General features: G+C 46.1%; 2 pseudogenes; both read right to left on the bottom strand.

The window, feature by feature from the left end:
- Nucleotides 1-6,771: 6,771 nt before the first annotated feature.
- Nucleotides 6,772-8,926, bottom strand: LOC131396899 (hormone-sensitive lipase-like; annotated as a pseudogene).
- A 3,957-nt stretch (nt 8,927-12,883) lies between these two features.
- LOC131397993 (C-X-C motif chemokine 17-like) lies at nt 12,884-24,001 on the bottom strand (annotated as a pseudogene).
- Between the last annotated feature and the right edge of the window lie 353 nt (nt 24,002-24,354).

Below are 24,354 nucleotides of genomic sequence, written 5' to 3'. Positions count from 1 at the left end.
TTATTTCTAATTTTCTGGGAATATTGTCAGTTTTGTCTAAATTATCACCTTTATTGCCATGAAGATTTTTAAGGGCTTTTCAATCCTGCTGCAGCTGTAGTTATGTCCACTCTTTCCCACTGCAAACAGGGCTTATTTGTGCTTCCTCCATCTCAGCTTTCACAGCAGTCTCTGAGCTGACTGCCCCAGTGACATCATGACGGTCATTTGCGCTCTTTGGTCTCTCTGCTCCTGATGCCTGCCTGGTGCTGTCCAGGATCCTGTAGGTTCCCTGAGGGGTGTGTGTGTGTGTGTGTGTGTGTGTGTGTGTGTGTGTGATGGGCCCCTGCACACACATGAAATCTCAGGGTGAGGGAATTTGATTGTCATTTAACAAATATTTATTTTAAATGCAAGGATTCATAGCAAGGTCTTCTACATCTAATAAACGAGAGTTCATGTCGTACACTGGATCACTCTTCATAATCTTCCTGTCTTCCCGATGTTAGAATGACACATCCATGCCCTTTGCCTGCACCTTGCAGCTTCTCCCACTAGAAGGAGAACATCTCCCCTGCCTCGTTTTTCTCAACCTTGGCCATAAGAACATGGAATACAGGGATCCCCATTCTCAAAAGGCACCCCAGGTAATTCTCAAGAACCCTGAGAATATGAGAAATATTTCCCTAAATAGTATAATTTGAGAGGTTACACCAGTACAACAGATTGTTGCCATATTGTAGCTTACAGAGATTTGCAAAGTGGGTCTCCTTATCCTAATTTATAAAAGTAAACTAAAATACTCAGGCAATTATGTAATCAATTATGTAGAAGTACCTGGAGTCTTAGGAGATAAAAATATTACCTGTGGCTCTGAATCTCCCTCACAAAATAGCAGAAAAGGATCATAGTTAAGTTACTCTTCTCCATTCTCCCACACTGAGGACTTCAGACAAGCACGTATCACAGACTCCGTCACTGTCTGGGGCAGCCAGGTCGACAGCTCACGTGTGTTCTGGAGTAAAGTTAGGACCCAGTCCTTCAAGATGTTGGAACGGGCCCTGCAAATGATCATAGCAGGGCTGGCATTTGTAAATAGCTACACCAAGGGAGTGTTCCTGAAAAGAGGAGAGCTCATATTTTGGTCTTCATGACCTCACAATAAAATTAATGGAAATGGGGCTCTAGTCCAAGGAATGAAAGGACCTGGAGACCCACCCTCCCTACTCACACCCACACCCACATCCCTTCAAAACTGAGAGTGGCCAGTGTGCCTGAAACATGGGGGCAGATCACGCAGGGCCTGGGGTGCAGTCCATCCAGAGTGACATGATTCTTACAACACTGACCTGGGGCTGGAGGTCTTCAGACTTATAAAGTAAGGATGAATTTGAGTGGGCAATGGGACAGCTAACAGAGCACACAGGCCTGAGAACTGACCTCAACCAGTACCTTCCTGGGTTCAGCCTGTCACGCTGTTTCCTGGCTGCCCTGCTGGTGGCCAGCACTGTCGTGCACGTTACAGCTCAAAGAGTCGCAGAGTCACCGGTTGGGTCATTATTTACCAGTTGCATCCTCCCATCTTTCTTGTTTTCTGTGTTAAATTGTGATTAATTCCATGTCTGAACTTTACTGGCCCAAGTAGAATGAAAGTGATTCAAACAACCTTTTGTCCTAAGTACCTTTTGTTTCTTTGCCTCGTACAGCTTGAATATATTAAAAAAAAAAAAAAAAAACAAATAAAAACCCACCATCACCAGGGTACTCGCAGAAGCAAATACCGCTTCACTAAAAAGACTTATCCTCCCTTCCTCCCTCAGACACTACTTCCCCCCACACAACCATGAATAGTAATACAAACCACGGAAATACGTACAGCGTGTTTCTTGAAAGCCCGTGACTCTGGACCTCCCAGCACACACACTTCCAGCTCATGCAGTAGATGGTTGCTACTCTGTGGAGCCCCAGGACCAGCCATGTCCTAGGGAACCCTCAGCCTCACTGTGGAGGTCCTGTGCTGACGTAAAGGAAGAAAATGACGGGAACGATGCCGTGGCCTAAGGGACATCGTAAGTTTTCTCTGGTGACCAGCATACCAGATAAACTTGCCGGGTTCAGAATCTAAAACATCAGACCTACAGGGCACCTACCTAACTTTGTCAATATCCGAGATCACGAGTTTAAGAAGTTCTTCCAGAGAGACACAACTTAGTATAGGTTTCTGGTGACATCATTGGCTTGTGTAATGACATGCTTTTCAGCAAATGATGAAAAAAGAGTTTAGAAGTATCATGTAGAAAAAAGAGTCATTTTGGTAATGGACAAGGAACTGCCTTATTTCTGACTATAACTCTCAGTTTGTCTGTTCTGAAGCAAACTTCATAAGTTTGGATTTTCCAGTCAACTAACTCACATGTAACACCATAAATAGAACAATTGTTCTAGTTCCCTCAGCTCTGGTGAATATGAGTTAAATTCACTGTACTTCTTCACTCAGAACTCCCATTTTTCATCAAAACAATTGTTACTCTGACAGTTTCTTGCACTCCCTGCTATCATTGAGATTGTACCCACTGATCGGTTGCCTGACATTCAAGCAATCAGAAGAACTCCCAGGGCAAACTTCAGCAGGCCCCAAGGAGTTGGAAATGCATCCATCATGGGTCCCGAGTGTTCCTGCGCCTACTTGTCAGGTGCATCAAGAACACAAGGCCCTACCTGCTCTTTATCAAGCTTTTGGCTTGATCAACACAGGGGGATAGTGGTACCATCTTATGATATGGGGAACACTAGGGAAATACATATTAGGGCGCAAAACAACTCAAGAGGCCCATTTGGACATAAATCATTGAGATGCCTGTAGGACAGCTGAAATATTCTGGACACCTGTTCTATGGAAGCCTTACTTGTCCTGCCCACAAAGATGGGCTAATTTCTTTCAATCTCTCTAACCTGTTATTTCCCCAGTGTTTGTTTCACTTTTAAACACCAATGCAACAGACTTATTTATAATCTCTCTGGGTTCCCAGAAGCCTGGCCTTTAACAGCAGCAATGAGGAGGTATGTTGCAGTGAAAAGAACATGATCTTTGTAGTCAGGAAGGTGTGTATTCAAATTCTGTCACGGGTGCTTTCAACCTCCGTGAAATCAGACACACTACAAAAGCTCCCTGATCCTGGTATCCTAACACTTCCCTCAGGGCTTTATAACTGAGAGTGGCCCCGTACAGAAGAGGACCCGGCGTGACACTTGGCAGTAAACAGGCACTAAGCTAAGATCGCTTTCCCTTATTCTCTTAAGCTGAAGCTTTCTAGCAGTGGAATCAGACTGCCATCGCCTAGTTTCTCTTCTTGACTCCTCACTTCTGCTGCCATCAATGTCCCTGTCCCCAAAGGCTACAGCATAAAACTCACACGTCCTCTTCTGGGTGTGCAGACCACTACATGGAGTACCCGCAATGCATTTAAGCGTGCCTTCCACCAGCCCCAACAAGCATCCACTGCTCCACTCAGGCAAGTCTCTGCTCTGCCCACCTCCCCAGTCCCATGTGCCATGCACACTTCCAACTTTAGGCCTCAGGTCATGCTCCTCCCATAATCAGAAAGGTTCTCCTCATTTCTCTTGGAGGGTTCAAATCCTAAATATCCACCAGGCTGAAGTTCATATACATAACAAAGCTTACCACATGTTCAAGATTCAAATCCAAATAACACTCAGTTGCCGCCCTCCAAGAATTTAGGGTCTAGTCAAGAAAATCAGACATACTGTAAATAAATAACTTGACGAACTGTAGGTTTTATGGACTCAGACTCAGATCACATCTAGCTTTGAGCTCTGCTCTACCCCTCACTAGCTGTGGGCCCTGTGCCAAATTAACTTCTCCTCTTAAAAATGAATGTATTAATAGTATCTATTTTATAGAGTTGTAAAAATTAAATAAGATAATGTGTGTAAAGGGCTTAGTACAGTGTCTGGAAGACATGGAAATTGAGTACTCACAAAATGTGAGCTAAAAAGCCTGTGTGTAGCAAGGTTTAGGCACACAGGGTGTCAGTGCATCAAAGCGCACATTCATCTGCAATCTCACCGACATTGACCACTGCCAACTCTCTCTGAGACCTTAGAAGCTGACACGTGGAAAGAGATGTGAAGTAGGAGATACAACTTGATTGTTTCAAAATGGAAGTCATACAAAAGTGCTCTTCTGCCTAGCTCTTCACAGCTCCCGCTGCTCTGTGAATGAGACCAGAGCTCATTCATGAGACAGAGAATGGGCATTTGGGGGTCTGTGTCTGGCCTTGTCATAGGTGAACAGGGAGCCATAATGAGTCTTATCTAAGTCATACGGGGAAGGGAGCTTCCTGGCAGTAAGCTGTTTCCCGAACATAGAAGGGTGGTGAGTTCCTAACCATCACTGTTCTCCAGGAGCACAGGGCGCTGTCACACTTGTACTCGTCTGTCATAGCACTTAGCCTACTTTGCAATTAAATATTTGTGTGGTTATTGACTGTTTTCCGCCTCCCTCAGTAAACTGCAAGTGCCTCCAGGGGGAATAATGTTTTGGCCAGGTTCCTATGCGCGACCTCTAGTGCTGAATCATGTAATGAATGCCCATCAAGTACCTGTGGAACGCATGAATATGCACTTCCCAACAGCCTCAGCCAGTCCAGGTCAACAGGCATCGCTGTTTCACTGATTATCTAGGCCAACTCTGTCCACTCAAAATATAAGGCAAGCTGTATGTGCAATTTTAAGTTTTCTAATAGCTATGTTATGGATTGAATTGTGTCCCTCCCTCCCCAAATTCATATATGGTATTCCTAACATCAGTGTCTCAGAAAGTGATATGATTTGGAAATAGAGTCAATGCAGATGTAATTGGTTAAGATGACGTCATTAGGAGGCCCTAAGCAGTAGGACTGGTGTCCTTATATAAAGGGGAAATTTGGACACAGAGACAGAGACCCAGGGAAAATCCTATGTGAAGATTGGAGTTATGCTGCCAGAAACCAAGGAACACCACGGAAGCTAGGAGAGAGGCCTGGAACAGATGTTTCCTGACAACCGACCCTGTTGACAACTTGATCTCAGATGTCCAGCCTCCAGGACTGTAAGACAATAAATTGCTATTTGTTCTAAGCCACCCAGTTTGTGGGACTTTGTTATGGCAGCCATAGCAAACTAATACCGTACACTTAACAAGTCAAAATAAACAGATGACTTTTATTTTATTTTATCTAATATAATTTCAATATGTAACCAATATAAAATTATCAATGAGATATTTTACACTCTGTTTTTCATTCTAAGTCTTTGAAATTTAGTGTGTGTTTTACTCTTCAGCCCATGTCAACTAGGACTTGTCCCATTTCAAGTGCTCAGTAGCCACATGTGGGCAGTGGCTCCCACCTTGGAGAGTGATGAACTGAAGGGTCACCTGCCAGAACTCTCAGCTGCAGATTCTCACCTGGACGTGCATCTTGGGAGGATTCTCTTTGCATATTGCACAGCTGTTTTTCTTGCTCCAGTTGGGATATAAATTAATTTTATCTGACCCATGCTGCTTACCACTAGGGCCAGGACCCTACATTTGTCAGTTTCTTCACTTGTCTTTGCAAATCCATGAAGGCAAAATGCAAGGCGATATGAGAAGAACTGCATAAGTGCACCATGACCCAGAGGGTCACTGGGACAGAACTGTTGACTAGAGTCACAGGGCTCCAAGAGCACCTACTGTGTGTCACGTACTGTGCTGGGTGCTTGACACAAAGAGGTGCACGCAGTCCTTACAACATCCTCATGAGGCAGGTACTCTTATTGTACCCATTTCACAGAGCAGCAACGCAAGGCTCACAGATACCGATATTTGCCCATGTCTCCCAGCAACTAGCGAGTACCTGGTGCTGTAAGGAGCTAGACTGATGTGTGTGCCTCTAGAAGCTGCACTTGTCACCTTATCCTACAAGGAAAACCCCAGTGCTCAATGGTTCACTTGCCTAAAATTCAAATCCTCTTTAATTGTTTTTGTGTGTATTTCTTTGCATTCATTTAAATATCCAAAAATTAAAAACTTAATTTAAAATAAAATATATCCAATTAGAAAAATTTTATGAATAATAGGAACTGCATGTACTTTTGAACATACAATTCCTATTACTCAGAAAATAGTGTTGATTTGCTAGAAATAGAACATAATTCAAGTTGGTTGTGCTTTAAAATTCCAAAAATGTTAAAAAACGGTGGGAAAAAATGGATCCCTAGAGAGGTGTGATTTTCAGCTGCCTGAGGGTCCTGTCATCCAAGGCTGGAAATCTTCTCTAGTTCCCAAGGTCCATCCAGTCTGCTCATCTCACCACCCCAGGCTCCTAGGCCAGACCCTGCAGGACGGCATTACCCCCACGGGCCTCAGTTAAGAGTCTGGAAAGAATTTAGGAGGACTGGACTCCTACCTGAGGGCCCAAGCGATTTGAGTGGCACTTTTGGGACTGAAAATCATGACATGTGGCAGGCCTTCTGAGTCATTTCCCAGGGTGCCTTTCTGGGAGAGGCTGTTTGGACAGCTAAATCCTACAATTCCTGGGACTCCAAGATGACCTGGGGGACCCGAAGTCCTGGAGTTTGCAGACATGGACCGTGGCAGCAAATCAAGGCTGTGTGGCAGGGACCAGGACAGATACGGGGCAGAACGAGGAAGGTGATCTCTGCTTCCCTGAGTGCCCAGGGCATGCCTCCTATCCTCCCCCAGGACTTCTGGTGTGGCAGGCTGTCCCTCCCGGCCACCCTGGATGGGTGTGTGAGGGGCGGGCTTCACTCACCTGCCGTGGGCACCGAGTTCCTGTGAGACCTGTGCCTGCTCAGCTCCAGGAAGGAGTTGAGCCATAGGAGGCACGCTGGTGCAAGTCTCAGAAGAGCAGGGCTGTGTCCTGCCACACCAGCCCCGTCATGCCTAGCGCCTTCTTGTCTGAGTCAGAGTGGTCCTCTGTCTCCTCACCACTCTGAGTGGAATGTATGTGAGGGGCTGAGTTGGTGTCTTTTCTTTCTGGGTCCCTTCTCAACACCCAGAACTTCAGGCATCTGTGCCCCCAAGGACCCAAGAATATCTGATCGCTTCAGCAGGAACAAGGAATCTCAGATTCCTCTCCTCAGCCCCTCTTCCCTCAGACCCAGGAGCCTGGGCTCTAGCCCCTGTCCCTGCAGGACCCAGGCATCCAAGCACCCCCAGGCCCCCAGCTCTGTGGGTGTGGGCCTTACCAGTAAAGGTGCTGACACACTTGGAGAGCACGCCGAGGGGCAATAGGGGGTCCATGAGGCTCAGAAGGCAGGAAGGAGAGGCTGTAGACTGCAGCATTGTGGCAAAGTAGGCTGCTATGATGCCATCTGGCACCCACACCCCATAGTCTGCTGCCCGAAGGGACACGGTGAAGCAGAGGTTCCCGCCTGCACTGTTCCCTGTGAGGTATATCCGCTTACCTGTTGATTTGGAGCAGCCCTTGGTCAATCTTGGCAGGGAGCAACTCAAGCTCTGGGCCAGGAGCCCTGGGCTCTCAGAGGTGGGGCATGGGGGCCCCAAGCCCAAGGTCTAGCCAACTGCAATTTTACAGACTGGTAAACTGAGGCAGGGTTTTGGACCCATTTGAGGACAGTGGTCAGAGGATCAGGCTGACTTAGGACATGGAAATGCCCGGACATCAGGAAGCTCTGGGGAAGCTTGGGAGGCTGGAGGTCAGAAGCAAGGAGGACAGGCGTGGGAAAGGAGAGACCAAGGGCTCATTTCAGGAGGGAGGGGCATCTGAGGCCAGGAGATGGAAGGCCAGGGTTCAGGCTGACAGCACAGAAGGGCCATGGGCCCTGTGCCCTGAGGCGTGGCCCAACAGTGTTCTGTGCTCCCAAGATGCTGGAAGTGGGAGGTCAGAGGAGCTGGAAGAATAGGCTGGAGCTGGGCCAGTGCAGGACAGCAGGGGGTGGAGTAAGGGGAGGAGGAAAGAAAAGGTCAGAGGAGATAGAGAGGTGGAGGGGATGGAGCATCAGTGCTAAAGTGGGGGAGCAGGAGGCAGGAGGAGGAAATGGTTGAGAGGGAAGGTCGAGCGAGCAGTGGGGCAGTGGGGGAAAGCGCTGAGGCAGCGATGGAAGAGCGGGGTCGGGGGCGAACAGGGGGCAGAGGGCTAGGTGGTAGGAGATGGAAGGAGAGGCTGGAGTGAGAGACTGAGTCTTGAGCCACTAGATGGCTCACTCCCCTTGCAGTACGGGGTGAGGACTGAAGCCTGCTGGGGCAGGATCCCGGAGCCGGCAGCAGTGAGGGGCTGGGGCTCACCGAGGAGGGCTCAGCCCTTGACGGCACAGCAGTAGGGGTAGAAGCACACCTGCAGCGCGCAGGGTAAGCGTCCCCGGGGTCCAGAGAGCAGTCAATGGAGAGGATGGGGGCACCCAGCTCCTGGGCCCAGCTCTTGAGGTAGGGCTCATGGGATTTGGAGGTCTGGGCCACGAAGCCGCCGCCATGGACGTGCACCACCAGGGACCGGGAGCGGGGTACCTGCTGGGGGCGTGGCCACAGCTCCAGGCTCCGCGGACCCTGGGATTTCGCCAGGCTGCTGCGCTCCTCACTGCCTTATGGGTGAGTGGGGAAGAGGCGGGTGAGGCTGGGGCGGCCTGCATAGGCCACACACCCCCCAGCGGATGTACTCAGATGGGGGGCGGGTGTGAGCAGTGAGAGGGGGGAGGGCGGCTGAGGGTGGGTCCTGGGGAGGGGGCTGCCTGTGCTTCTCCGCTTCTTACCTGCTCCTGGCTGAGGCGGGCCCTCTTTTCCTGGTGGACTCCATCAACTCTCTGAGATCCCCCCGCGGGGGCCAATTCCAGCCGCCAGGCGCCGCCTCAAGGCCAGTCCTTGCTACACTCCACGGCCGGGCCCCACTACCATGCAATCCTGGACTCGCTCCTCTCTGGGTCCCGCCCCCGGAGCAATCCGGTGCTCACTCCACTGCCGGGCCCCGCCCCCAACAGTCAGGGCCTATGGCCTGGCCCCGCCCACCCACGCATGGAAGGGCCCCAGAGCAACAAAAATGCTGCCCTGGAGGCGAGGAAAAGCGTCCCTGGGGCAGGACTAGTGGGGAGTCTCGCGGGGGGTCACTGCGGAGGGAAGCATAGATGTTTTCACGTCCTGGCGGTTAGCCTCACATTCGCACTCACCTTCCCGCGAAGGGATTCCCTACAATGCCACCTGACCTGCCAGACGGATCCGGAGAGCTGGGCAATTCAAAGGGGGAGGGGCGGAGCGGGGTGGCAGCACTGGAGGAGGAAGACCTGCTTTCTTTCTCCCACACTTTGTCTCCTAGTCCTCTTATCGCTGTTCCTTGGGGTTCTTTTCTCTGCTCTCTTACTCTCCCTGAGAATGGAAGGGAGAAGGAAGGAGAAAGCTCGATGTCTGCACACTAGCCCCACCCCAGGGCCGGCCAGCTGGGAGGTGCGGCAGTAGAGGGAGGGGTGCGTGCCTGGGAAAAGGCGGGAAACAGGAGGTTTGAGGCTCGCGCATGCGCACACAGTCAACTGCCTCGAGCTCTTGGAGAGAGGCGGCCTCGTGTGGCGCGGCGCCTTGGCGAGCGAGGGCGTCCCTGGAGACTGGGTTCTGGAAGCCTAGAGAAACAGCTCTTCATCGTAAGTGCCGGAAAACGCAAACGTGGGACCCTCTCTTTCCCTCCTAACCCTCCTCCCCGCCCTCCCAAAGCGGGCGACCAGCCCAGAGAGACACCCGCTCCCGTCTTCTCCTCAGCCCCGAGAGAGACGCCCAGCCCTTCCGGGAGGCACAGGCCTCGGCCGAGACCAGCGTTGCCGGCCTGCGGATCAGCGGCCCTACAGCGCCCGCAGCTTCTGGATTGGGCTGCACTGTTTTCCCTCAGGCCCCTTCAACAGGGACCCCTCATTCCGCGGGTGAAACTCGGGCGCCTGCCCTCTGCATGGCGGGGCTTGTGAGTCTAGAGAAGGAGGGTCGGGGCCTGAGCGGAGCTGGAGCTGCACCCCGGGGCCCACGGCCTGCTTCGGAGGAGGAGGGGGAGTGCTGGCGGCCCGCGGAGTCTTGGGCCCGTCACCCTCCCCTTCCGCTCCCCCAACTCTCCATCCAGCCGCGACCTTGCCCGGGACTTTGGCGACCCCACAGCCGCTCTCCCAGGCTCCCCTTCCTGAGAACACCCCCAAGGCCATGACTCCTGGCTGGCATGGGACTCCCCTGAGGGGGCAGCCTGGCGGGGAGCAAGTGCCTTTCCTGGGAGCTCAGGATCCTAAGTCGACATGGACTTAGGTTTCCTGGCCCCTAGCCCAGAGCCCTTTCCCACCTCTCTGTGATTTCCCCCCAATCCTCCATGGGGGGCAGCCTGGTGCAGGGGAAGATGTCCCACCCTGGCTGGGATCCTGGCTTCGCTGCTCCTTAACTGCTCAGCCTCAGGTACAGCCTCCTCTTCTCTAGGCCTCAGCTTCCTCATCCATCCAATGGGGCTGGGGATCTTTGTCTGGCAGGACTGTGGAGGGATCACCTAAGCGAACTGACATACTGGAGGTCCTTAGTACCCCTGACTGAATGAATGACCGTCCCTGGGAGGCTCCTGGTCCCCCAGGCTCAGACTCACCTGTGTCCCGGTAGTGTCTGTGATTCTGGCTGGCTGTTCTTCCCGTGTGCTGATGTCCCACCATGTCCTGACATCACTCCATAACCAGGCTTGCCCTTGAAGTCCAGCTTCATTCCTTGGGCCACTGTCCCACCCGTGGTGGCTGGTGAATTGGTCCCTGATGGAGACCCAAAATCTGATTCTGAGTCTGGATCTGTGACCCACTCAAAACATGTCTTCTACTCTGGTGCCGGTTGCTGTGAGGACAGTTGGTGCAGGTCTGATAGAAATATCCAGTCTGTCAGACATCCCTGCTGAGATTTGGCTCCCTGGGCTGGAGCTGCTTGCCGGGCTGTAGGGTCTGAGTGTCCTGGTCTCTCTTGAGAGGTAGATTCAGTCTGGGCAGGTGATCCATTTTGGGGTCCAGGTCTAGGCTGGGCTGGAGGTGTTGATCCAGCTTCTTGTTGAGCTAGAGGTGCCTCTACTGGCCATGCCCTGGCTGGGATATGCCTCTTTCAATTCTTGTTCCTGTTGACTTCTAGATTCTATTCCTGGCCCCCGTCTCTGCTTTGAGGTAGCTTCCTGTTGAGTGAAGGGCATCCTTTGGGTGGGAGGTGATTGCTGTGGTGCAGGCTCCTGTGGGGCAAGAAATTCCTGCTGCAAAGCAGATTTTTTTGGGTTCAAGGTTCCTGCTGGGATTCAGCTTTCTGTTGGGCAAGGGCCTCCTTCTGAGTGAGAGGTCTTTGCTGTGAAGCGGGCTCCTGTTGGGTATTGAGTCGCTGCTGAGTCTTAGGTGTTGGCTGGGCTGTGGGTGCCTTTTCTGGCCCAGGCTCTAGCTGGGTGACTGGTGTCTGGTGTGGCTCAGGTTCCCAGTCAGGGCTAGATATTGACTCAACACCTGGCTCCACTGTTGTTATTTGCCTCAAGGGAGATGTTGATCTCCCAGGCTTCCTCCTTCTGCCCCCATCCCCACACCTCCCTTGTCACAGACCCCTCATTGATTGCTCATAATGGCACCTCCCTTTGGGTTCCACTCCTTCCTCTTGACATCCCTGGTCTTCCTTTTTAAGGTGCTTGGAAAGTGGACCGACCACTGCTGACCCCAACTCCTGTGCCAAGTGATGCACTTCTGTGCCTCCTGCTCTGCGAAGAGGGAGTGGGAACAAGAGGAGGCTGTGTGCCCAGCACTCTCCTACCATAGGGGAGGGGCTTGTCCTCTTGTGTCATAAACAGGGCCCCACCGCACTCCCCACTCAGTTAAAATGTTTTTTCTTCTAAGGCAAGCATCCCAACCTAGTCCTCTGTTTCATCTGGGGTGACAGAAGCAAAATTCTGGATGAGTGTTCCATTTTTTTCCTCCCCTTCTGATGTTTGAGGAAAGGGTCAGAGGGGGAGGCGGTCTCTGTAGTGTTGTAATAATCTTTTCTTGTTTATTTATTATTTCCAATGGTTGCCAGTTTAATTTCTTTATATTGTTGCTTTGATCATTTCACTCTCATGTTAAAAATAATGCTTTCATCCCATTTTTACAGCTTGAAGCCCTTGTCAGTGGTGTTTGAAATCTTCCACACCAACTCTGTAGCTTTGAACTATGGTTCTGCATGTATGTCTTCTGTACTACCTTGGAAACTCATAAAGTACAATGACCATTAATGATGATGATGATGATGATAATCATAACTACTGAAGGCGTTCTAATGTACTAGGAAACTGTGCCAGGTTGTTGTTTTTTTAAAACTATATTATCTTTAATAAGACCTTGTCTGATTCATTGCTCTACTTGCTTTCTTTGCCCACCTAGCTCTTACCCCAGAAAGTGTTGTTGAATGAGTAAAAGAATAGAAAGTTGGGCAGTGGAGGGAGAGAGAGTGAGGGTGGTGTGGGGAGAAGTGTGTGTAGAATCTGGGTAGGGTTAGGAGTGAACAGGGTAAAGTGGATAATCTGGATTGAGTGTTAGTTGCCAGACCCCATTTGAAAGAAATGATTTTGACCTATTACACTTAAAAATATTTATTGACTTCTGTTCACTACTCTCCTGGTTGTATTTCAGGTTGTTGAGACAAGCTGGGAAACTGGAACTTCCTGGTTTCTTTCAGGTAATTAAGCTTAAGCCTGGGTAAGAGGAGGGTACAGGAAAAGACTGAGGAGAGAAGAAGGCACTAGAGGGAGTAATAATCTTGGGGAAAATGCTTTTTGAGATCCCTGGAGTGGAGACAGGGGCAGGAGCTTGAGGTGGGAGAAGAGCATCCTCTCGGTGCACTCACTGCCTTCTTGACTGAGAATGTTTCATTGGGAGAGTGGGCTAAAAGCTCCTATGAAGGCAGAGCAAAGCTTGCTAGCTGACATCGTTTGAGAAATTGCTGGCAGCCTCTGGAGTGCTTGTTTGACTTCCTGTGGTTCCTTTGGTGCCCTAGGGTGAAAATAAAGGGTAGAGACTAGTGTTAAAAACATTTAAAAAATTTAACTTTTACAAGAGCTTTTAAAATTATAAAGTAAGACTCATCCAGTGGAAAAAAATTAAAGTAAAAAAATATATCCAGTAAAAACTAAAAGGGTGGAGCCATCCCTGATGGCCTAGTGGTTAAAGTTCAGTGCTCACCGCTTTGGCTGCCCAGGTTCACTTCCGTGTCACAGAACCATACCACGTGTCTGTCAGTTGCCATGTTGTGGTAGCGGCTCACATAGAAGAACTAGAATGACTTACAACTGTTGTATATACAACCATGTACTGGGGCTTGGGGAGGAAAAGACAAAAAGACGATTGGCAACAGATGTTACTTCAGGGCGAATCTTTCCCTGAAGAAAAAAAAACAAAAACCAAAAAACTAAAAGGACGTTTTTCCACCCCAACCTCCAATCCTCACTCTCCAGAGCTAACTACTGTTAATAGTTTGCTGCATAGTCTTCCACATCTTTTTGTATGTAAACATAATAGTTCTCTTTAGAAAACAAAAATGAGATTATGCTATACATATTCTTTGCTCTACACCTTAAATCTTGTATTCAAAATATTATACATCTATAGGGGTCCATAAAAGCTCATATGTGCAGTTCAATAAATAGTTATAGGGCCAGCCCTGTGGCTTAGCGTTTAAGTGCGGGCGCTCTGCTACTGGCGGCCCAGGTTTGGATCCTGGGCGCGCACCGATGCACGGCTTCTCCGGCCATGCTGAGGCCGCGTCCCACATACAGCAACTAGAAGGATGTGCAACTATGCCATACAACTATCTACTGGGGCTTTGGGGAAACAAAAAAAAAGGAGGAGGATTGGCAATAGGTGTTAGCTCAGAGCCGGTCTTCCTCAGCAAAAAGAGGAGGATTAGCATGGATGTTAGCTCAGGGCTGATCTTCCTCACACACACACAAAAAACAAAAACAAAAAAACAATAAATAGTTATAAAGCAGATATTCATGAAACAACTACCCAGGCCTAGAAATAGGATATTGCCAGCACCCCCCCCCCCCATTTTCTGATCACCAACCCTCCTCTCCTCCTCACAGAGGTAATCTTGACTCTTATAGTAAGCATTTACTTTCTTTTATTTGTTGTTTTACCACTTACTTATGTATTCCTAAATAATTTAGTTAATTTTGCCTGCTTTTGAACTTTATGAAATCATACTATAGCTATTCTCTCATGTCTTGTTTTTTTTCCTCAACATTATATTTATAAGATTCATTTACATTGTTAAGTGTTTGTTAATTCTCCCCCATATGTAATATTTGAATGCACCACCATTTATTCATTCATTGATCAGTTTTCAGTTTGGGGTAGTTATGAGCAATGCTGCTATGAAATTTTTGTACGTGTCTCCCGGTGTATATAAGCCTGTATTCCTTTTGAGTGTATACCTAAGAGTAGAATTTCTTGGTCATGGAGCTTAAACTTTCACAGATAACTGCCAGCACTTTTTCAAAGTTATTTACCAGTTTACACTCCCATTAGCAGGATATGAGAGTTTCTCTGTCCTACTCTTTGCCAACACTTGGTATTGTCAAAGTTTAAAATTTTGCCAATCTGATGATGTATAGTGATATCTATTTGGTTTTAATTCTCATTTTCCCACTTACCGGTAAGGTTGAGTGCCATTTCATATGTTGATTAGCTATTTGGATTTCCTTGTCTCCCCATTGCCTATTCAAGTCTTTTGACTGTTTGTCTGTTGTGTTGTCTGCCTTCCTTTCACTGATCTATAGGAATACTTTTTATATTCTGAATATTAATCCTTTGTCAATTTTATATGTTGCAGATATCATCTCCTACTTTTAGATTGTTATTTTATTCTTTTGTTGACCAAAATTTCTTAATTTCAATGAAGTCAGATTTATTAATCTTTTCTTTTATGGCTTTTACTTTTTATACCTTGTTTAAGAAGTCCTTTCGTACCACAATGTCATGAATATATTCTCCTATATTCCCTTATAATTTATCTTTCAAATTTAGATCTTTAATCCACCTGAAATTTATTTTCGTGAAGAGTATGAAGTAGGGGTCTCTGTATCTTTTTTTCACTTGATGTATTGTTGATATCTTTCTGGTCAACACATAATGATTTACCTCATTGTTTTTGACAACTAAAGAATTGCCCGATTTATTTTTATAAACATTTTTTATTTCTGTTTATTTGTTAATACAAATACTATTATAATTAACATTCTTGTACGTATATCTGTGAGTATGCATACTAGTATTCTGTACTAGAAATTTCTTTTTTTTGTTGTTTTTTGTGAGAAAGATCAGCCCTGACTGAGCTAACATCCATGCCAATCCTCCTCTTTTTGCTGAGGAAGACTGGCCCTGGGCTAACATCTGTGCCCATCTTCCTCCACTTTATATGGGACACTGCCACAGCTTGGCATGACAAGTGGTGCTTTGGTGTGCGCCCAGGATCTGAACCCAGGCCATCAGCAGCGGAGTGTGTGCACTTAACCGCTACGCCACGGGGCCGGCACCTAGAGATTTCTTGAAGTGAGATTACTGCGTTAAAAGGTACACACATTTAAATTTTTGATAGGTACTACTAAATTGTATTTTACTTCCATCAACAGTGATAAGAATCCTGATTTATCCCATTCTTAATAATATCATAATATCAATGAGTTTAACATTTGCCAATTTACTTTTTCATATGACATTTGAAAACTGCTGGACTAGGGAGAAATCAAATTCTGCTTGACACTGACACTGGTATCATCTTCAGAGATCAATGACCAGGTCCCCAACAGCCCCATCTCCCTCCACTTTGTTAAGCAATGGGGCTCTAAAATCTACAAATTTAGTTAACCCTTTCTGATATTAGGAGAATTGTGTCCTGCTTTTCTTCCTTTTCCTATTTCCCCAGGAGTGGACACTGAGTAGAAAAGGCTGAGATGTGTGCTTCTCCTGGTCTTCATTTCACTTCTCTTGTCTGTTCTCAACCCCTGCTTCTTCCCTGGTTGATTCCACAGCTGGACTCTGGTTTAAGGAAGGTCATTCTTTTGAAACGTACTGGTTTTCTTCACATTGCCCTTGAAATGATCACAGGGACACTGATTCTTTGGGAGGCCAGGCACTGTCATGAGTTTTCTTTAGGGGCTCTCAGGAACCAATCTGAAATAATGGCATTGCTCTTAGGCAGGAAGGTTAATATGTTTGAGAGTAGAGAGTATGGCAGGGCTTTACTTGCCATCTTTCTTGCCTTTCAGGTTTTTTTTCCTACTTTAGTGAGATAGGGAAAAGGGGCAACAGAAAGCAGTGGAGGTATCCAGTTATATGAGTACCAGGACTTCTGAGTTGTTTTGCCTGAGCTGTGTTGGCAAGAATTTAGTGGCAGGTTTGGAGGGGGCATCAGGATATCATTAGAGAGACCAAAACATCAGAAATAAGATGTAGATGTCTGCCGTTTAGTGGTTGCTTTACCTTTGGAAAGTCATTTTGCCTCTCCGATTTCAGTCTCACGTGTGAGTAAATAAGGTGGAGAATAAGATCCAGGAAGCTTTTGGAAGGCAGCCCTGAGTTCTTGGAGGAAAGGGTCAGGGGGAGGGGCAGCCAGAGATTCAGCCAGCTCTCCCCTGGACCTTGGAGGAGTCCAGCGTTTGCCTAAGACTCAGGAAGAAAATAAGCATTGGTGCTGCATGTGGTGGGCTGATGGAGAGGGGAAGGGGTGAGATCAGCTCAGATGACATCTGCACTGGTCTCAGAGGGACTCAAGGGAGAGTGTTGGGATCATGATGGTGCATTGCTGTTGTTGATGCTGAGTTACTGACCTTTGCACTCACAATCTTGGCCACCTGCCTGGAGCCACCTCCCAGAAGCCTGGCATTGGTCCCTATGGCTCTGGTGACCCCTGTCAGAAGGAAACAGGTTACTTCCAGGCACCAGGAAGGGAGGGGACCAACAGAAATGGCCCCCCAGCATTGCGTTGTCTATGTCAGTGAAGTTCCATTTCTCTTCATTTTTTGCTCGGGGATCTGGGGATCTCTTGCAGAGAGGAGTATTTTAAATGGATAAGAAATTGAGGTTTAAAATCTGGCCTAGAGAAAAGCTTAGCTGGAGGTAGGAGGAGACAGAATGGCTTCTGGATGGAAGAGAGGACAAAAGGTGGGGGTCAATCAAGATCTTACTCCCCACCCCTCCAACACGCATATTAGAATCCTCATGACTTAAGGAATGAGAGCAAGGAGTAGATTATCCCATAAACCAGTCAGGGTCTTCACCTGACCTCCACATTTGCTGTGTTTGAATCCATAATCTCAGTTCAAGTATAAGAGGATGGTATTTACTTTTGTTCCTCTGAAACAAATCCATTCCTCTTTTGGCCTCTATTCAAGTCTGTCTTATCACCTGATGCTGTCTTATTCTCCTTTTGGGGTACCTAAAATATTTTTATGACAATCAATGATGATGGTTTGTAGACTTGAGATTCTGGAGCTAGAATTGGGCCCAGATGATGCTTCCTCTTTATAGTAGTTTCTGATATTTCCTGTCAGCCTACACGTGGTTCCTCTTCTATTATTGCACAGTTATACTTATGGTTTGTTGTTTGAGATCTGTGTGGACTGACTTGTGTCCCCCCAAATTCCTCCTGAAGCCCTAACTCCTAATACCTCAGAATGACTGTATTTGGATATAGGGCATTTAAAGAGGTGATTGAGTTAAAATGAGGCCGTTATGGTGGGCCCTGATCCAATCTGACTGGAGTCCTTATAAGAAGAAGAGATTTGGACACACAAAGAGACATCAGGGACACCAGGGACATAGGTTCTCAGAGGAAAGATCATGTGAGGGTATGGCAAGTAGGTAGCTATCTGCAAGCCAAGGAGAGAAGCCTCAGAAGAATCCAAACGGCTGACACCTTGATCTTGCACATCTGGCCTCAAGAACTGTGAGAAAATAGAATTTTTGCTGTTTAAGCCATGCAGTCTGTAGTATTTTGTTATGTCAGCCTTGACAAACTAAAAGTGTTTCTCCCTTATTAGATTCTGAATCAGTGGCTCAGTAGTCATTCAGCTACATGGTTCCTGACCCATGGTAGGCACTTGGTAAATGTTTGTTTAGTAAGCGGATGGACAGTTGATCTAGAGATGGCCCTCAGAGATCATCTGGTTCAATCTAGGTCTCCTATTTTCCAGACTTGTGCCCTTTCTGCCACACAGATGGAGGGTGTTGCATATTTCCCCGAGTGCTAGTTTCCAAATATTCTCATGGGGTTTTTGAATGCTGTTAAAGTAATTTAAACAGGCATACATAGCCCCTGCCATCCCAACTGTTCTAATAGTTTACTCTCACCTAACCTCTACTCCTAGTTCCAGAGGAAAGCCACAGAATATTAGAGCCAGAAGGGGTCTTGGAGATTGTTTAGTTGAATCCCTTCGTTGAGAGGTTTTTTTCACTCTAAATGTAATGTAGTTATGTTAGAGAAAATATGGGAAGTACAAATAAAGAAATCTTTAGGGTTACCAACTGTTAATATTTTGGCGTATTTCCTGCATATGATTTTCTCTGTATAGTGATAACCATAGCGTGTGAACAAATTTCTTTTTGTTCACTTTATAAGCTTGTTGCTATGTTGTCTTTGTAACATTTTTAATGATTGCATAACACTCCCGAGTATATGTGCTTTAAATTATTTAATTGTTCTTCCATTGCTGAATATTTAGATTGTTTTATTTCTGGGTATTGATAAATTTCTTTGTCCTTATAATTGTTTTCCAAATGTTGGATTAATTGTCTTGGTCAAGATTCCCAGAGTGGAATTAGTGGGTCAAAAGATAAGAACAGCTTTGTGTTGCTTGATATCATTACTAAATTGCATTTAAAAGGGTTCTACTAATTAACTAAATCACTATCTCTGTTTTTTTTTTCAGATGAGAAAACTGAGGCCAAAAGAGAGCAAATGAAATGCCCAAGTTCCCAAAGGTGATGGTGACACATCTGAAGCTAAAGCCCAGGTCCAAGATTCTTAGTCTGTTTTTCTTTCTGCAGCTCTGATAACCCTAATTTCCTGGTGTTACTGACAATGAAGCTGCACGTTACTATAGTCTAATGTCTCCCAGCCCTCGGACACGTAAGGACCACCTTTATGATTTTTGCTATAGCTTGTAACACTTCTACTGTTATTTACTTTGTACCTTTTCTTTAAATAAATTTAATTTACAAAACAGGCTCATCCTATGCAATATTATCTGTGAGATTATGGGTTTGATACACGCTTAGATTTTTTCCTAACGTGCATTCTAATAAACATATAACTATTAAAGTAAAAGCTAATGTGTGTTCTGCCTAAAATCAAATGTGAAAGTACTGATACAGTGGAATAAGCACTTTATACCCAGACAGACCTGGGCTCACCTACTTATTCTGTCACTTAACTCTGTAGTCTTGGACAAGTCACTTAGCTTCTTTGGTCTTTGGTTCTCTGATTTGTAAAATGATGATAATTGTATCCACCTTGTAGAGGTAGGAATAAATGAGCTACTGTTGGTGTCCAGCAGTCAGTGCCCAAGTAGGTGTCCAGTACATGATGGTTATTATGGTTATTTTTGTGGATTTCTAGTTTTTTCCCAAAGAGAGAGTCTATGCTGGAATGTTAGGCTTGTTGCTTTCTGCTAACGTGTTTGTGTAAAGAAGTTACTTCCACTTATTAGGACTTGTGGTAGATCTATCGTTATTTTGACTTTCCAGTTGCACTACATATTAGCTTGTGATTTTGGATAAGTTGCTTAACTTTTCTATGCCTCATTTACCTAATTTGTCAAATGGGGCTAGTAATAGCACATTAATGTGTGTATGCATATATCTGTTTCCTAGCTCTATCCACTAGAGGGCCTAGAAGCAATAGCACCTAGTAGCAGTGGGCAATACCTAGTGGTTTTGCCACTAGGCAATATGGTCTGTGAATGCGGTTCTCTCATGAAAGTAACCAAGTGTCCTTGGAAAATGGCTATCCCAGGGCTAGGGCAGGAAATTTTGCACAAGATGAGCCTGGAACATCTCGTGGTGTCGGAAAGCCAGGAACTGCTACACAAATGATATGTGAAAGTGACAAAGAAGCCAAGTTGAATGAGCTCTCAATGGCCAATTTTGGGACAATTTGAGCAGCATAATAAATAATAATAGTAATGGATTATAATTCACAAATATTCATGAGTCTTTTCTTATGTAAATAAATAATTGAATAAATAAATAAATGGGAGAGAAGGAGCAGCTCTTTCTTAGAGTAAAATCCCAACTAATACACATAGAAGGAATGATGGAAATAGAAAATCACCATTTGGCTAATACGATAGTAATACTTCTTCTAGGCAAGGATCATGAATGGACTTCAAAAATTAATGGGCAAATGTGCTCTGAGAAGAAACAGGCTATTTGCATAGACTCAGAGTACCTCTCCACAAGATACTTATTAATTACAATGGGAAAAATAGTAACATTACAGTAGAGAACCCTGGCCGACAGCACCTTGACCAAGTGTTCAAAGTTAACGTCACTGGTAATGAGAGTTATGGATATCATGGGCCTTATGGTGTGATGCACTGAGAAGGCACATGTCACTTCTGTAGTTGTTTTGCCAAAAATGCATAATCTGAACTTGAGGAAGTATCAGAGAAACTCAAACTGAGGGATGTTCTACAAAATAACTGACCGGTACTCTTCACAAGTGTCGAGGTCATGAAAGACAAAGAAGGCTGAAAAACTACCCCAGATTGGAGGAGACCAAGGGGACATGATAACTTTATTGAGTGTAGGATCCTGGGTTGGAATCTAGACCAGAAAAAGGACGTTAATGAGATAATTAGCAAAATTTGAATACTTGTACATTAGTTAATAGTATTGTAACAATGCTCATTTCTTGGTTTTGATAATCATATTATGGTTATGTAAGATATTGTTTGAAAAAAACTGAATGAAGGATATATTGCAAGTCTGAATACTTTTACAACACTTTTTAAGTCTGAAAAATGAAAAGTTAAAAATTAAAAAATACATTAGATTTCTGTGAGGACACAGTGAGGTAATGTGCCTGAAGTGCTTAGAATAATGCCAGCCCCATAGGATAGCTTAACATATGTAAGCTATTATTATAAGTAATTTTATAATTCATCAGTAATATTATAAGTAAGGAGTACTATATTATTATAAGTAATTTACTTCCTAAGATTCTCATACATTCTCATCCATTTTTCCCCTCTCTCCTGTGAAAAGCATATTGAGCATGAATGTAGTTATTTAAAGAGATAAAGTTAGATCACATTTTGGGGCCGGCCTGGTGGCATAGTGGTTAAGTTCGCATGCCCTGCTTGGGCGGCGTGGGGTTCACAGGTTCATATCCCGGACGCGGATGTACGCACGGCTTATCAAGCCACGCTGTGGCAGCGTCTCACATATAAAGTAGAGAAAGGTGGGCAGGATGTTAGCCCAGGCCCACTCTACCTCAGTAAAAAAAGAGGAGGATTGGCAATGGATGTTAGCTCAGGGCTAATCTTCCTCAGCAAAAAAAAAAAATCACATTTTGTTTTTAGGGAGTAGGTAGAGGGTGTCATTTCCTCTAGCCAGACTTCGTCTGTGTTGCAGGAATTGAGCCTGGGATCCCATGTGGTTTGTAATCGCGCCACCTGGCGGCCCAGCGAGCTTTCCCCAGTCCATTGTCCTCATGCTCTAGGAGCTACTTAGAAACTCTACTCAGTGCATTTAGAAGCTTTACTAAGTGCACATTATAGATCATTTAATCATCGTAACAGTTCTGTGTGCTAAGTGGTATTTTATTAATTTTAAGTTGATAAGACTGAGGCTCTGAAAAGCTAAGCAACTTGTCCAGGGTTGCAAAGTAAGAGGAGGAGCCAGGATTTGGATCTAGGTTCCCCTGACTTCAAGGCTGAGTCTAAAGATCTAGGTAATTCTAAACGTGTAGCCAGGTTTGAGAACTATTGATAGAGACCAGTGGTTCTCAACAGGGGAGTGGTTTCCCCCTCCAGGAGATTTTTCTCTCTCCTAACGGGGGTTGGGGGGTTGTGGAGAAGCTGCTCTTGGTATCCAGTGGGTAGAGGCCATGCATATGCTGGTAAATATCTTACATTGCACAGAACGGCACCCTACAACAAAGAATTATCCAGCCCCACATGTCAATAGAGCTGCTATCAATCCTGGGTGTAGAGTTTTCCAAGAGCAACGTTTTCAACTTAGAAACCTGCAGTTATTTTCTTTCACGTAGCAAATATTTACCGAGTGCTGTGCTGGATATTGTGAGGGTTATGGAAATGATACACCAGATTGTGCCACCAAGGAGACTACAGTGTAGAAGGGCAGGGGATGGAGGTAGGAGAGGCACAGCAATACCTTCAGTATAAGGCAGAATATGATAAGTGCAGAGAGAGAGTCCAGTTAGGGCTAAGAACGTCCGCAGGAGGGAGAGCTCATATCTGGTCGTGGGAGGAAGCAAGGGAGGCTGTGGGGAAGAGGTGGTTTTGAGCTGGGTGTGTGAACAAAGTAGAGCTTGTGGGAAAGCACAAGACCTGTTCAGGGAAGAGCCAACAGTCTGGTTTAGGTGAAGCATAGAGCATTGGTTAGTGACTGGAGGAGTGTGTGGGAAGGCAGTGGAAAGGAGTGGAAAGGCAGAATGTGGTTAGAGCTTTGAATCCAGGCTGAGGACTCTAGCCTTGGTGTCTGTCATAGTGATGGAGAAAAGCCTTTCTTTCCAGAAGAGTGGGGTAGGCCCTAGGACTTTGGGGCCCAGCAGCTTCCAGAGAGCTCTCTCTACAAGGGAGGGGAGGTTTGATATTGGGGTGGAGAATGGTGAACTTCTGATTTTAAGCATTGTGTTGATGTGAGTATGTAACAAAGCTATTTCACCTCAAAGTAGCCCTTGAGGAGATGGTTCTGTCAAGGAGAAACATACATGGTGATGAACTATCTTCTGCATGGTTGTTTTGCTAAAGGCTGGGCCACTTGAGCTGCAGTGAAACTGGAGCCCATTCGGAACCCCTAACCAAGGGTCTGCTTCCCAAAATGTGAGCTGTTACAACTGAGCTTGGTGTGGCTAAAGCTTCCAATATGGATACCATCTGGTGACAGGATTTTTCTGGTTTGTTACGTCATCATTAAATAGCATTAAAAATTGTTGATGGCATGTCTGGTGCACTATAAAGAATATAAGCAAGGACTACCTTATCTTCTACGAGGGTCAATTGCCTTCAAAACCTTTATACCACTACCACCAAGGTTGGCCTTGAGGAAATTCATTACTTTTCTGGGAAAGGGGTTGGAGAGAAGATAAGGGAGCACACCTTTGTTGTGCCAGTATTTTATTTTATTGCCAGCTACAGTTTCAGACATTTTCATATACACTATCTCATTTAACTCGCACAATACTCTTTTTTTTTTTAAAGATTTTATTTATTTATTTTTTTTCCCTCCAAAGCCCCAGTAGATTGTTGTACGTCATAGTTGCACATCCTTCTAGTTGCTGTATGTGAGACGCGGCCACAGCGTGGCCGGAGAAGCGGTGCGTCGGTGCGCGCCCGGGATCCGAACCCAGGCCGCCAGCAGTGGAGCGTGCGCACTTAACCGCTAAGCCACGGGGCCGGCCCTCACAATACTCTTTGATGTAAGTACAGTTTTCTCCTTTTTCTCAATGAGGAAACAGGCACTGCGATAGGCTAATGTGCCCCAAATCCCCGTAGCTAAAAGGGGCTACATTTTAATCCATGTGTTTTTGCCATGTTTTCTCCCCCCTTGTTCCCCTTTATAGAAAATGAATCTTACTTACCTGGGTTTGGGCTGCTAGAGACCACAGAAGTGGCAGCAACAGAAGGAGGGAAGAGATTAGAACTTTCGCAGTGACTGTTGGTGCTGCTCTAAGTTGCTTGAAGAGTGTGTAGAAGGTTCCCAATTCAAGGCTGCCCACTTCTCGAGATGGCTCAGGCCTCGGTACTTGGCTTGCTGGTCTGTGCATTAATCCCAGGCCAGTGTTCCCATTAGAGGAGAGAACAGTGAAGTGACTCTGACCTTGTTAGGTAACAGGTTGGACCATGTGCTTTACAGGAATCTGGGAGGTGAAACTGACCAAACAACAGAAATGAAACATTCTTAAGAACATAAGAAGGTGACTGATAACCTGGCAGCGAGACTTGTTCCCTCCCCTCCTCCTTCCCGCCTCCCTACCCCGCAATGTGTTGTGATTTCTTCCCCAGATCTTTTTGCCCATTTGAATTTCTTTATAACTTTTAGTGACACCGTCTAGCTTATTATCGGCAGGAAAGTGAGTATAAGTCTTGGCAGAAGAGAGGATGACATGGTTTGTTTTTC

The sequence above is a fragment of the Diceros bicornis genome, chromosome 34, assembly GCF_020826845.1.
Source record: "Diceros bicornis minor isolate mBicDic1 chromosome 34, mDicBic1.mat.cur, whole genome shotgun sequence".
In the NCBI taxonomy this organism is placed as follows: domain Eukaryota; kingdom Metazoa; phylum Chordata; class Mammalia; order Perissodactyla; family Rhinocerotidae; genus Diceros; species Diceros bicornis.
Note: the sequence above shows the minus strand (reverse complement) of the source record. Positions and strands in the feature narration are given on the sequence as shown.